This window comes from Octopus bimaculoides, chromosome 11, assembly GCF_046866305.1.
Source record: "Octopus bimaculoides isolate indiv1 chromosome 11, ASM4686630v1, whole genome shotgun sequence".
Taxonomy (NCBI): Eukaryota; Metazoa; Mollusca; class Cephalopoda; order Octopoda; family Octopodidae; genus Octopus; species Octopus bimaculoides.
In genome coordinates this window covers 4,869,443-4,881,942 of record NC_142938.1, presented here as the reverse complement: position 1 = coordinate 4,881,942, position 12,500 = coordinate 4,869,443, and the positions used below count along the sequence as shown (strand labels likewise).

General features: G+C 33.2%; 1 long non-coding RNA gene across 2 annotated transcripts in view; it reads right to left on the bottom strand.

Moving 5' to 3' along the window:
* Nucleotides 1-12,500, bottom strand: part of LOC149133164 (uncharacterized) — a 59,045-nt gene that overhangs the window by 43,868 nt on the left and 2,677 nt on the right. Inside the window, exon 1 of one of the 2 annotated variants that reach the window (XR_016243756.1) lies at nt 2,315-2,883. The exons of the other annotated variant lie outside the window; for it this stretch is intronic. This is a non-coding gene — a long non-coding RNA (uncharacterized LOC149133164). Of the gene's footprint in view, nt 1-2,314; nt 2,884-12,500 lie in introns of those variants that run through there. 2 annotated transcript variants of the gene reach the window in all.

Genomic DNA, 12,500 nt, shown 5'->3' with positions numbered 1-12,500 from the left:
AAATATTTGAACAATAACATCATTGATGCTAAAGTGATATATCCAAAATGGGATATTAACTTCAGAACTGATTGCTCCGAGGGTTCAGGAGATTCCTTCTCTAAGCGTCAGGTACATATGCACAAGTTGATCTGATTTCTTGTATGAAGTGACAAACGGTAGTGAACGAGTTTATATCGTTGCACAAGATCAAAATACTTTCCTGTGGCATGGTATTATAGTTAGCTATCAGGGACGTTACTACCGTCCATCTCTGTTTCAAGTCTTCAGACAATTTCCACCATTCTTCTAACTAGTCACGAAGAGTGCGTTTCTGCTTTTCATTAAGTAAATGAAATGAGTATTCGAAGTTTGCAATGGTCAGTAGACATTAAAATTGGAATATCATAATGATCTTAGCCATACAGAAAATATCATATATTATTCATTCATCCTATGAAGGTCGAAGTTGCATTTGTTGCAGATCAATGACTAAATCCATCCTCGCCATAATTATCAAGGGTGATTTCTTGGAGTTTTGCCTGCTGTATTTATCAAGTTTACTGACCGCTTAATATACACAAGTTGAAATTTGTAAAGCATATATGACGCATCGGAAAATAGAAGTACTTCATAATTATCAGGGAAATCCATCGTTGTATTCACCGTGTATTAAACGAAGTTAAATAATAGCTAAAATTGTCAATCTTATGGTTTCTAAATTGTAACGTTGGGGAAATTAAGGACGCTTGTTCTATCGTAAACATTGGAAAGTGGTCAAAGTGTAAAATTATATTTAGTCTATATCTCTATACAGGAGTAATTTTGTCTGGTGCTATTATATCAAGAGGAAGGGAATACATGTATACATGGAAGATTCTAACAAGGTGATTATTCACTCAATGTGAGGAAATTAACATGAGAATTCTTCGATTCATTTCAAAGCAGAGAAAGTTCCGAACAATTGAAGCATTCACCGATTATCGATAATATTCTTAATATAACCGCAAATATTGACAATGAGGTCAATGACCGAACTGCAATAATGAAGTGTAAACATGTACACATTACTGAAGGGATTGACCTCACTTGATTAGTAAGGATGGTGGACTGATCTGACCAGTAAAAATCGAAGTCCGATAAATGACCAATAATCATTGGTAAATACATGTCTGCGTTGTTCAGAAGCTGGCCTCGTAGCTGCATGTATTCAGGTTCTGTAGCACTGTGCAGGATATTGGTTAAGTGTCATGTACCATACACTCATGTTAATGAAAATATATGTTAGACAAGTAGTGATGTCCGGGAAAATTCTAAGCAAGGTTATCATAGGATAACATCTAGAACAAACTACACAGATGATTTTCTCAAAAATCCAGTGATCTTCAGCATTTGCCCTTTGCAGAAACCTGCCGTGAAATTTTCACTGCTCACATTATTGAGCCATTAGAGGTGTATGTGTATTTGACAAAATTCCAGATGCTAGACGTCCGGATCTGGTCTTCGTTTGGCTCTGGAAGAAACCCCGTGGAACAGAGGATCTGTGAAGAAAAGGTATCTGATAAAGAATGACTCTGTTGTTGCTTCTATTGTTAATGTTATTTTTTAAAGTTTCTTTATTACCCACAGGGGGCTAAACACAGAGGGGACTAGCAAGAACAAGCAAAGGGATTAAGTCGATTACATCGACCCCAGTGCGTAACTGGTACTTATTTAATCGACCCCCGAAAGAATGAAAGGTAAAGTCAACCTCGGCGGAATTTGAACTCAGAACATAACGGCAGACGAAATACTGCTAGGTATTTCGCCCGGTGTGCTATCGATTCTGCCAGTTCACCGCCCTTTTATTGTACCGCCTTCTACTTTTGGAACTGTTTCAGATGATAGCCTTGCAACGAATATTCTGAGGAAAGACTTTTTCCTAGGAAAATTCTGGACGTCCAAAGAAAGCAGACTAATCGTCTTTGGTAGGTGAAAAAGCATTCCCGATTGTAGAAACGCTGCTTTGTAGAAAACTGCCAGTTACGTTCGGTAACCCCTCCCAGATACAAGAACACCTGTATTTCTAAACGTTGTATATTCCGAAATAACTGTGCCGCTCCTCCACCCAATTCTGTCTGAACGCAAAATATGTATGGCTGTAGTCATCACAAACGGGTTTAGATGCGTGCGTTCCAGAAGTTCTGGTCTCGGTGATGGCTTAATATGTATAGCTGTGTAAAGCCATTGAGGAAATAACTTCGTTTCCGAGCTAATCAAAATCTGCATGCTATTACAAACTCTGCTTTGAATGACACCGTGTCCATAGAAGAAAATAGAGGCAGAGGTCACTTACCATTATCTTCGAGAAACACAGTTTTTCTCTATTCTTCATGTGGGTAGGAGTCCTGTCAGGAGCGTTTTGTAATAGTGCCGTGTGTATTCTTTTTCTAAAAACTCCAATAGAGTAATATAAGCGTCTGCTGATATTTTTTATTAATAATTTATATTTTGATGGCGGCGAGCTGGTAGAATCGTTAACACACCGGGCAAAACTCTTAGCGGAATTTCGTTCGACTAAACGTTCTGTGTTCAAATTCAATCGAAGACGATTTCACCATTCCTGCTTTCGGGGTCGATAAAATAGGTATCAGTAGAACACTGGGGGTCGGAGTATTTTGAAGATGAATTTATCAAGTCCTTCAGCCTACTTCTGCTATTTCGTCTTTACATTATTTTGTTACCATCTCCATGAGCCCACAGTTGTTTATCTTGTAACGATGTTGATCTGATGTGGTCTTCTATTTGTATTTGCTTGCGTTGCTTCTGAAATTGTTGGTAGCGTTGTTGACGTGGGTATTACAGCATTTTGGATTGTGGAGGCGGAAGTCTATTTTATTTTTGTTGTTCTTGGTGTTATTTCAGTGATTTTGCTGGTGGGCATGTATTTTGTGTGTAATTTGTTCTTAACCCTTCCAATAATAATAATAATAATAATAATAATAATAATAATAATAAAAATAATAATAATAATAATAATAATAATAATAATAATAATAATAATAATAATAATAATAAAAATGATAATGCTACTGATAATAATAATAATAATAATAATAATAATAAAAATGGTAATGCTACTGATAATAATAATAATAATAATATCATTATTTTTTATCATTTCATTATTGTATGTAAACCCCCACACTTTATGGCTGTCTCTGTATTGTCCCCTTTATCCTTCGCCCTTGTGGCAAATAAATGAAATTATTATTATTATTATTATTATTATTATTATTATTATTATTATTGAGAAAATGGGATAGTCTACATTAAATAAACACATTACCAGCTCACAAATTTACCAGTTCATACACACATACGCACGTATATGTTTGTATGTATGCATGTATATATATATATATATATATATATATATATATATATATATATATATATATATATATATATATATATATATATATATATATATATATGTATATATATATATATATATATATATGCATACACACACATATATATATATATATATATACCTATATTTATATATATATATATATATATATATATATACCTATATATATATATATATATATATATATATATATATATATATATATATATATATGCATACACACACATATATATATATACCTATATATATATATATATATATATATATATATATATATATATATATATATATATATATATATATATATATATACATATATTTATGCATATATGAATATATACACATATGTATACGTACATGCATATATGTATGTAAATACGTATTCACGTATGTAGGTACGTCTGCACGTATGTATATATATGTATATGTGTGTACATTCAATCAAACATAAAATAATGTTGAATAGAGAAATGAGAATGAAGGCGAAAATTGAATCTACAGTTATAGAAAGAAGACATTTTCTTTCTATTCTTTCCCTCTACGACTGTGAGTCATAGATCTTTTTATGACTTTCCTTTAAAAGATTTTTATCTATAAAAGATCTTTATAGGCGGATATCAAACTGTAGGTAAAGGGAAGACTTCTTTCTTTATCCGAAATTTTTTCAACTTGCTTGTTAGGGTTGGCTTCAAGGCGTTCGCAGTATATATATATATATATATATATATATATATATATATATATATATATATATATATATATATATATATATATATATATATATATATATATATACATATATATATATATATATATATGTATATATATATGTATATGTATATATATATATATATATATATATATATATGTGTGTGTGTGCGTGTGCATATATATGTATTGATAGATAGGTAGATACGTAGATAGATAGATAGATAGATATATGTAGGTATTTATTAAAATCTTGTCGATGATTATAACGATAACAATAACAGTTCAGCTAATAATAATAATAATAATAATAATAATAATAATAATAATAATAATAATAATAATAATAGCAAAATCAAAAATATACCTGACATTTTCATTCGTTAGAAGCCCACATAAATACACTACAAGTCGCCTCTGAGAAAACAGGGATAGAAAATATTCAAGGATACGCAGAAAATAAGGGTTAGGGAATGAATCTAATGGAATATAGTGAGACAAATTAACATCTTGTATATGCTAAGGCGCATGCGTCGTTATTGGGTGAAGAACTTCGGTTTGCAACCTCGTAGTTCCGGGTTCTGTGGTCCGCTATAGACCCAGAATGAGTATTTCTCGAGTAAATTTGGAAAGCAAAAGATGTGTGGATGTCTATCATGCACAGGGTTATGGAAAGAACCTAATGGAATATAGTGAGACAAATCAACATTTTGTATGGTAAAGCGCATGCGTCGTTATTGAAAGTATTTTGAACAGCGCTAAAAGACCTTAACGTAGTATCATAGAACAGATATACATCGAATGACAAAATATGAGCGCCAATAAGCTAGGCTGTACACGTAGGGATATACACGGAAAGAAAAAGACTCACAGAGACTGAACCGAATGTAATAAGGGTCCAAAATTGAAGCATATGAAGAGGTTTTACAAAATGAAACTAAAAAATGCAAATATTCTTCTATATTACATGACTAAGGAACCAATCTATCAAAACGAAAGTGAGATCGGAAACTAGGAAAATTATGAAGCCAATAATGAGGTCTTAGAAAAGGAAGGCAATGAAGATGATATTTCAGTTATGGAAGGACATAAGAGAGAAATCAGAGCAGACGAATAAGTCATCTTTGGAGAATTGAATATAAACTTATGCACTGAAACGAACGACAGAGACTAGCTGCCAAAATTCGAAAACATATAAGTTTAAAGTATGTAACGCAACAATGAAGGAAATATTGAGAGACAACATCAGTAATGTTATATACTCTACAGTGAAGGCTTTGAGTAACAAAATTGTACTTAAAATAAATGAAATAACAAACATGTCAACAGCCAACCAAGTAGAAAATCAAAATACAAAAAAGATAAAAGATAAATTAAGCATCTTGAGGAGGATTGTATATTCTTAAAATGACCTTTCGAAGGGAATAAATGTCAAGATTGGCAAAGCATGAAACACAGACGGAAAATACAAAATAACAGATGAACTAAGTGTCCCTACATCAAAGACAGTTGGAACCAACTCGTACCAGTCAAAGCAGAACGGGCTAGATGATAAGAATAAAGAAGTAAATTCCATAGACAAAACTAGATTTTCCAAACAGACACAAAGAAATTTTAAAAAGAAATGGGGGAAACGAATACTAGAAATAAAGCATGCACTCAATAGAAATGAAGAATAGAAATTTTACGGGTGGAAATTTGGAGTAAGTGAAAAGAATATAATGAGGAAACGGGTTGAAACAACAGGGAAAATAAAAACCGTGAATAATATGAAATAACAACAATGGATAGAAAATAAAGTGGCAGAGCTTAGACAGGCCATTAACAAAACACACAAACGGAACTCGCCAGGAGTCGATCAAATCCCAAATTATTGGTTGAATATACTTATACGAATCCGCAAGGCATTAGCCAAGGAAACGGTAGCACTGATGCAAAACCCCAAGGATATGAGATAATAACAATTCAAAGTAAATAACTCTGCAAAGGTCTTTTATGCGTTCCCAGATAATATTGCCCACGGCGGCGCTAGTGTTGGTATATTCGTGAATAAGTCGCTAACCGAAATAAATGGGTCTGTTATTTAGGAAAATACTATTTACTTGTTTAAGGGTTGTACTGGATAAATTGCGAACAGTTCAAATACTAAGAAATAAGCATACTCAATTTAATTTACCCCAAATAATTTAGGAATTTAAATGGGTTATTTCCCTTGGCTGTTAAAAGAAAATATATAAGATATATATAAGCATCCATTCCAAGGGCCCTATTATCGATTTTTTCAACAATCTCAGTATGTCATGAGATTTCCAGACATTATTTTATTAATTTTTTTCTTTTTTTTAAATACATATTTTACCTATGAATTTGCGTGTGTAAACTGGGAATGCATACAATGAACTTCTCTGCCCTAGGTGTACGGAAAACACTCGGTGAGAAATGGAAGAAAATTTGAGGAAAGAAGAAAAAAACAGCATAATAATAATGATAATGATAATAATAATAATAATAATAATAATAATAATAATAATAATAATAATGATAATAATAACAACAACAACCATAACAGCAACAGCAACAATAATAATAATAACTATAATAACAACCCTTATTCAAGGAACTTTGAGCAGGATAGGCTACTCGACACGGAGAATATTCTAACTGGTCCCCACCTGCAAGGTCATGTAGTGTTTATATTGATATGAGATCACCATGTGGCGTACACATGGTTGTGGCGCATGTGACTTGTGTGCTCTTTGCAGACGGGTAGTCACGGTGAGTATTCTGGGCTTCCTATATTTTACGCCGGTGTCACTTTGACGGCATACACCTTTCTCTCACTCCATAATAATAATAATAATAATAATAATAATAATAATAATAATAATAATAATAATAATTATAATTATAATAATAATGATAATAATAATAATAATCATAGCAAGAGGAATGCTACATAAAAGAAGGCCAGATAAATACAGTAGAATTAAGGGTTGAGAATAAGGACAAATATCTAGAATAAATGGAAATAACGACATCTGATAGTGAAAGTGGAAGTACAGTCTAGTAATGAGGATCAGCCGTAATTTTATATCTGTAAACAGCTATAATTTGATCGGAATAAATTCACAGATGTACGTGCTAGACAGATCAGGTACAATACAAACATAAATAAGGAAAATAATGACTATGTTTAGAACAAACGACATCAAAGTGGATACCGACAGGTTATATTTACCGCTGGCAACGGGCAGAAAGGCGTCGTGTAATTACAGAATTACTATAAGGCAGTTATTGTGAGTTTATATAAGTATATAGCAGGAAATGATTGCAGATTAATATAAATAGCCCCCGAATACTTCCAGAAAAACAAATTAGAAACAGAAGAAATTGTTCCGTATAGTCAAGGAACCTGGTAAGCAAGTAACATAAAAAAATAAAGGGCTTGGAAATTCTACGTTATGAGAAACGAATAAACATTTTTACTTGTATTTACACATAAAACAAAAAGGTCATAAATAGTCCCTACCTAAAGAAATGTGTTGTACAATAATATATATACGTATATATATATATATATATATATATATATATATATATATATATATATATATATATATATATATATATATATATACACACATATATATATATATATATATATATATATATATATATATACACACGTATATATGTATGTAGCGCACTTGTAACTTTAACCTCCTAACGAGGCTAACCCCAACATATAGAGTTAATATGGGAGAGAAGTTTCTACTCTAATCTATTCTAAATATATTATTGCATATTTAAAGAGGTTATGCTAAATGTGTACAAGCAACATTTCTTCTGAAAGGACAAATAAACAAAAGATATATAAATGCAAACTACGAAAAAGTATTAAACAATAAAATTACGAACAACAGAAATAGCAAAACAGAAGATTTAAACGTCAAAGGGCGAAGAGGGATCAGTCGACAAATGAAGTAATATGAAACGAAATAAGTCTTGCTATTAGTATATTGTCTAAAAGAAGAAAAAAAAAACCGAACTGGATTGAATCTGAAACTACGCAAGCACCTTAATATCAGAGACACAGAGAAGAGGTGAGAAAAAGAGAGAGAGAGAGCGCTCCATAGAATGAGGGAGAGAGCATGAGGGGAGAGAGAGAGAGAGGGGGAGAAAAGAAGTGTGTGTGTGTGAGAGTGATAGGGTCTAAAACTATATATTGAACATAGTAACGTGGGAAGTTTGGAAATATTGAAAGAATGGGAATCTAAAAAGCAGCGAAACTTTAAACATCAACTAAAAATAAGAACAGAAATTCGAGTGTCAGGGACACGCTCCATAGTGATATAAACATAAAAGACACTGTTGTGTCCTCCGTCTCCAAATTTCGTGGTGCCGCCACGACATTGTGATAACGATGCAGCCGTAATAATAAACGTAAGAATCGAACAATCTCTGCAGGAATCATCAATCAATATTCCAAACGAAATAACCAACCGACTCCTTCCGACTTCACTTCGAACTCGAACTAACTTCACTCCGACCGCAACTACTTATGATCGCCCGGTCCAGTCTATTTCTTGCAACGGGGCGTCGTGACTCTCATCGCAACAGCCACAAAATTAATTCAAATTAATCTACATCAGCAGAAAATAACTAAGGACTCTGTTCATGTTTTCAAAACATTAGACATTAGCTCCCGATGTGGAATACAGACAACGAAGGACAAATAAGGAGAAAAGAATACATGTTTCACTATCTTCAACGCTGAAACAATGTTACTTCAAAATCAATGAAAATAAACGGGGCAGACGACATTGTTCTCAGCTGTTTCAACACCGTACAGGAAAATAATTTATTCATAAACTGCAAACAGTGGAGGCACAAGATGCTTTTCCTTGTCAAAAAGATATCTTCACAATGACCAGTGGGTGTAACTCGAACCATGGGATAGCAACCGGGCGACATCTTTGAAGTAGTACAACGTGGGCACTAAGCTAGAGCATCGATGGAAGTTTGCCGTCCATCACATTAAAACAGTATAGAATACAGGGCTTATATCGAGGTAGACATGTCCGTCGGCACAAATATTTGAGAAATGGTTCATAATAGTTGATTTGAAAGATTTCCAGAAAAGATAGTTCAGAATATCCGCATCGATGCGGATTGAATATTAAGAAACGTGTCCGAAAAATCGATCATTGCGTCAAATAAATGGTTCCAGACAGAGCAACGTCTTCGTACACCTGCTCTGGAATTCGAAGACTTGGTTGCTGGCAGTGCTTGGATATACTAGCTAATGGCTAAGAAATACTTTGATTTGGTTGGATATTTCATGAAGTAGATTCTTTAATCACACTGTACTACTCCAAAGAAATTATATTAACATCTGCCTACACCATTCGACCTTTCAATTATAACTTCCTTGAAGCCTTATCACTGTGCGACGTCCTTTAGTTAAGCACATTTTACCTGCTGAATTCTATTCACAAATTATTACCTTCGGCAATATGACAAGTCTATCTTTCCAAGTGCCATCTGCGAGAAGAAAACACGTATTTGCAAAGCAAATTTCAAAACCACACACACGTATCCTCTAAATATTAGTTTCAAATTTGCACACAATGCCAACAATCTTGGAGGTGGGGTAAGTCAATTACATCGACTTCAGTATTTAACTCGTACTTATTTTATCGACCCCGAAATGGACGAAAGGCAAAGTTGACCTCGGAGGAATTTGTACTCGGAATATGAAGATGAACGAAATACCGCTAATCATTATGCTCGGTGTGTCAACCATTCTCCCCTAAACATTAATAAAGAATATCGTTCATTCTTTAGTAAATATTTCAAAAGTAATTATTTCTTTGGTGCTCACAAGGGGCTAAACATAGAGGGGACAAACGAGGATAGACAAAGAGATTAAGTCGATTACATCGACCCCAGTGCCTAACAGATACTTATTTAATCGACTCCTAAAGGATGAAATACAAAGTTGACCTCGGTGGAATTTGAACTCAGAACGTAAAGACTGACGTTTCTACAAGTTCGCCGCCTCAATGGTAAAAATGTAATGCCACAACTAAGGTTGTGGCATTCTCGACCATTCTGTCTGTACAAGATGAGAAACTTTTTCAATGTTCATATCAGTTAATATTCTCTCAACATTAAGGCAGTGAGCTGTCAGAAACGTTAGCACGCCGAGCAAAATGCTTAATGGTATATCGTCTATTTCCACGTTGTAAGTTCAAATTCCGCCGAGGTCGACTATATCATTCATCCTTTTGGGGTCGATAAATTAAATACCAGTTATGCACTGGTGTAGATCTAATCAACGCCCCCTCCCCTAAAATTTTGGGCCTTGTACCCAGAGTAGAAAAGAATATTCTCTCAACATTGACGCGTTCATATAATCACATGTAAGTGATTCACGTGAAATTCTTTCTCTTGGAAACCTACTACTGACTGTCGCAGTCGCTCGCACTCTAGTTGGAAATATAATTAAGAATATAAACACTAGACGCGTTGACAGTGCATGTCTGAAATCCACGTGAATCAGTAATGTTTTCACCTCGTCTGGTCAACTGCATTGCAATTACAAGTGAAAGGAAATACCATAGAAGATGTTAGCAAAACGATCAAACACATCAGACGTTACAACTAATATTCATGATTAATCAAACACCATTCTCAAATGTAGGCGCATTGCTGCTCGCACAAACACATCCATACACATATACACAAAGAGAAATATACTCACATACAAATTAACACAAGCACATGAGTACGTGTCTATAATCAATAAATATGAATGTACTTGTCTATCTATCTATCTATCTATCTATCTATCTATATATATATATATATATATATATATGGATGCATACATACAAATGTAACTCTCCATATATGTGCACACATATAGCAATACATACAAACACAAAGTAAATATACATACATGTTTACACATGTATTTACATAGAACTACATACACGTGCTCGCATATATATATATATATATATATATATATGTGTGTGTGTGTGTGTGTGTTTATGTAAATATAATATATATATATATATATATATATATATATATATATATATATATATATATATATATACAAATACATATATATACCTATATACAAACACATATGTATGCACTCATCTATACATATAAAAATATATGCATGTATACATATATATATATATATATATATATATATATATATATATATATATGCATATGTATATATATACAAATATTTGCATATATATATATATATATACATGCAATATATGCATATATATGTGTTTATGTATATATACATACATAATGCATAAACACGCACGTTTGCACATAAACATATGCTCATACAAGTGTACTTTGTACTTATATATTCATATCCCTTCGACATCTTACACAGACAATGTCTTGCAGAAGCCTACAAATCTTTGCCGTTATTGAAAATAGGTGAACGCCATCTTCGTCGGAAAAATATCCAATCACTTTTATAGAACAAGCGCATTGTTGACAGTTCAATTATTAGCTCTCACTCACCAGGCGTTAGTTTGAACTTCAACAGACAGATGTAGCCCTGCATGTCATCTGACAAAATATAATGTTTATAGATATTAAAATATCACATATACTTACAAACATGTACGGATAAATATTGTACGTACACACATACATAGATACATGCCAACATACATACATATAAACATTCATTTACACGTAGAAATACTCATAGACACAATGGTGAAGTACCGAGTGCAGCAGATAGAACGGATGTTTTTGAAATGGCTATTACTCGACCCCAGGGAGGGGGACATATATCCGACTCGTAGCATTCGGTCCGCATCCTTCCCCCAACTTTCATAGATATATCTCCCTTATTTGCCCTCACAACCACTATATATTGAACCATCAATGTATTCCCATTATATTCCCTTTAACTCCTTTTTTTTCATATATTTCTATTCATCTTTCCTTACCATTTATACCCTGTTTTTTTTATCTTAGTTTACCTGCCTCCTCTCACATTGTAAACCGGAAAGTACATACGTTCACATACACCTCTACAATTTCACACCGTAAACACTCGCGATCACACGCAACAATATATATTCCTTAGTTTCTAGCTTGTAGTAATCACTACAATTACTCCATATTCTGCCTTGAATTCCAATTCTAATACTACCCTTCACTTTAAACATACTTCACCACAAATGTTTCTCCCTCCCCCCTTGACCACAAATGTTTTCGCTTCCTCTTCCCTCTATACTTTTTTTCATATCCCACTCCCTTCACAAATCTCTACCACTCAGTCGAACTATCCCTATTGAAAACTACCAGTCAAATGACCATTTTTAAATTCCTCAAATCTCCC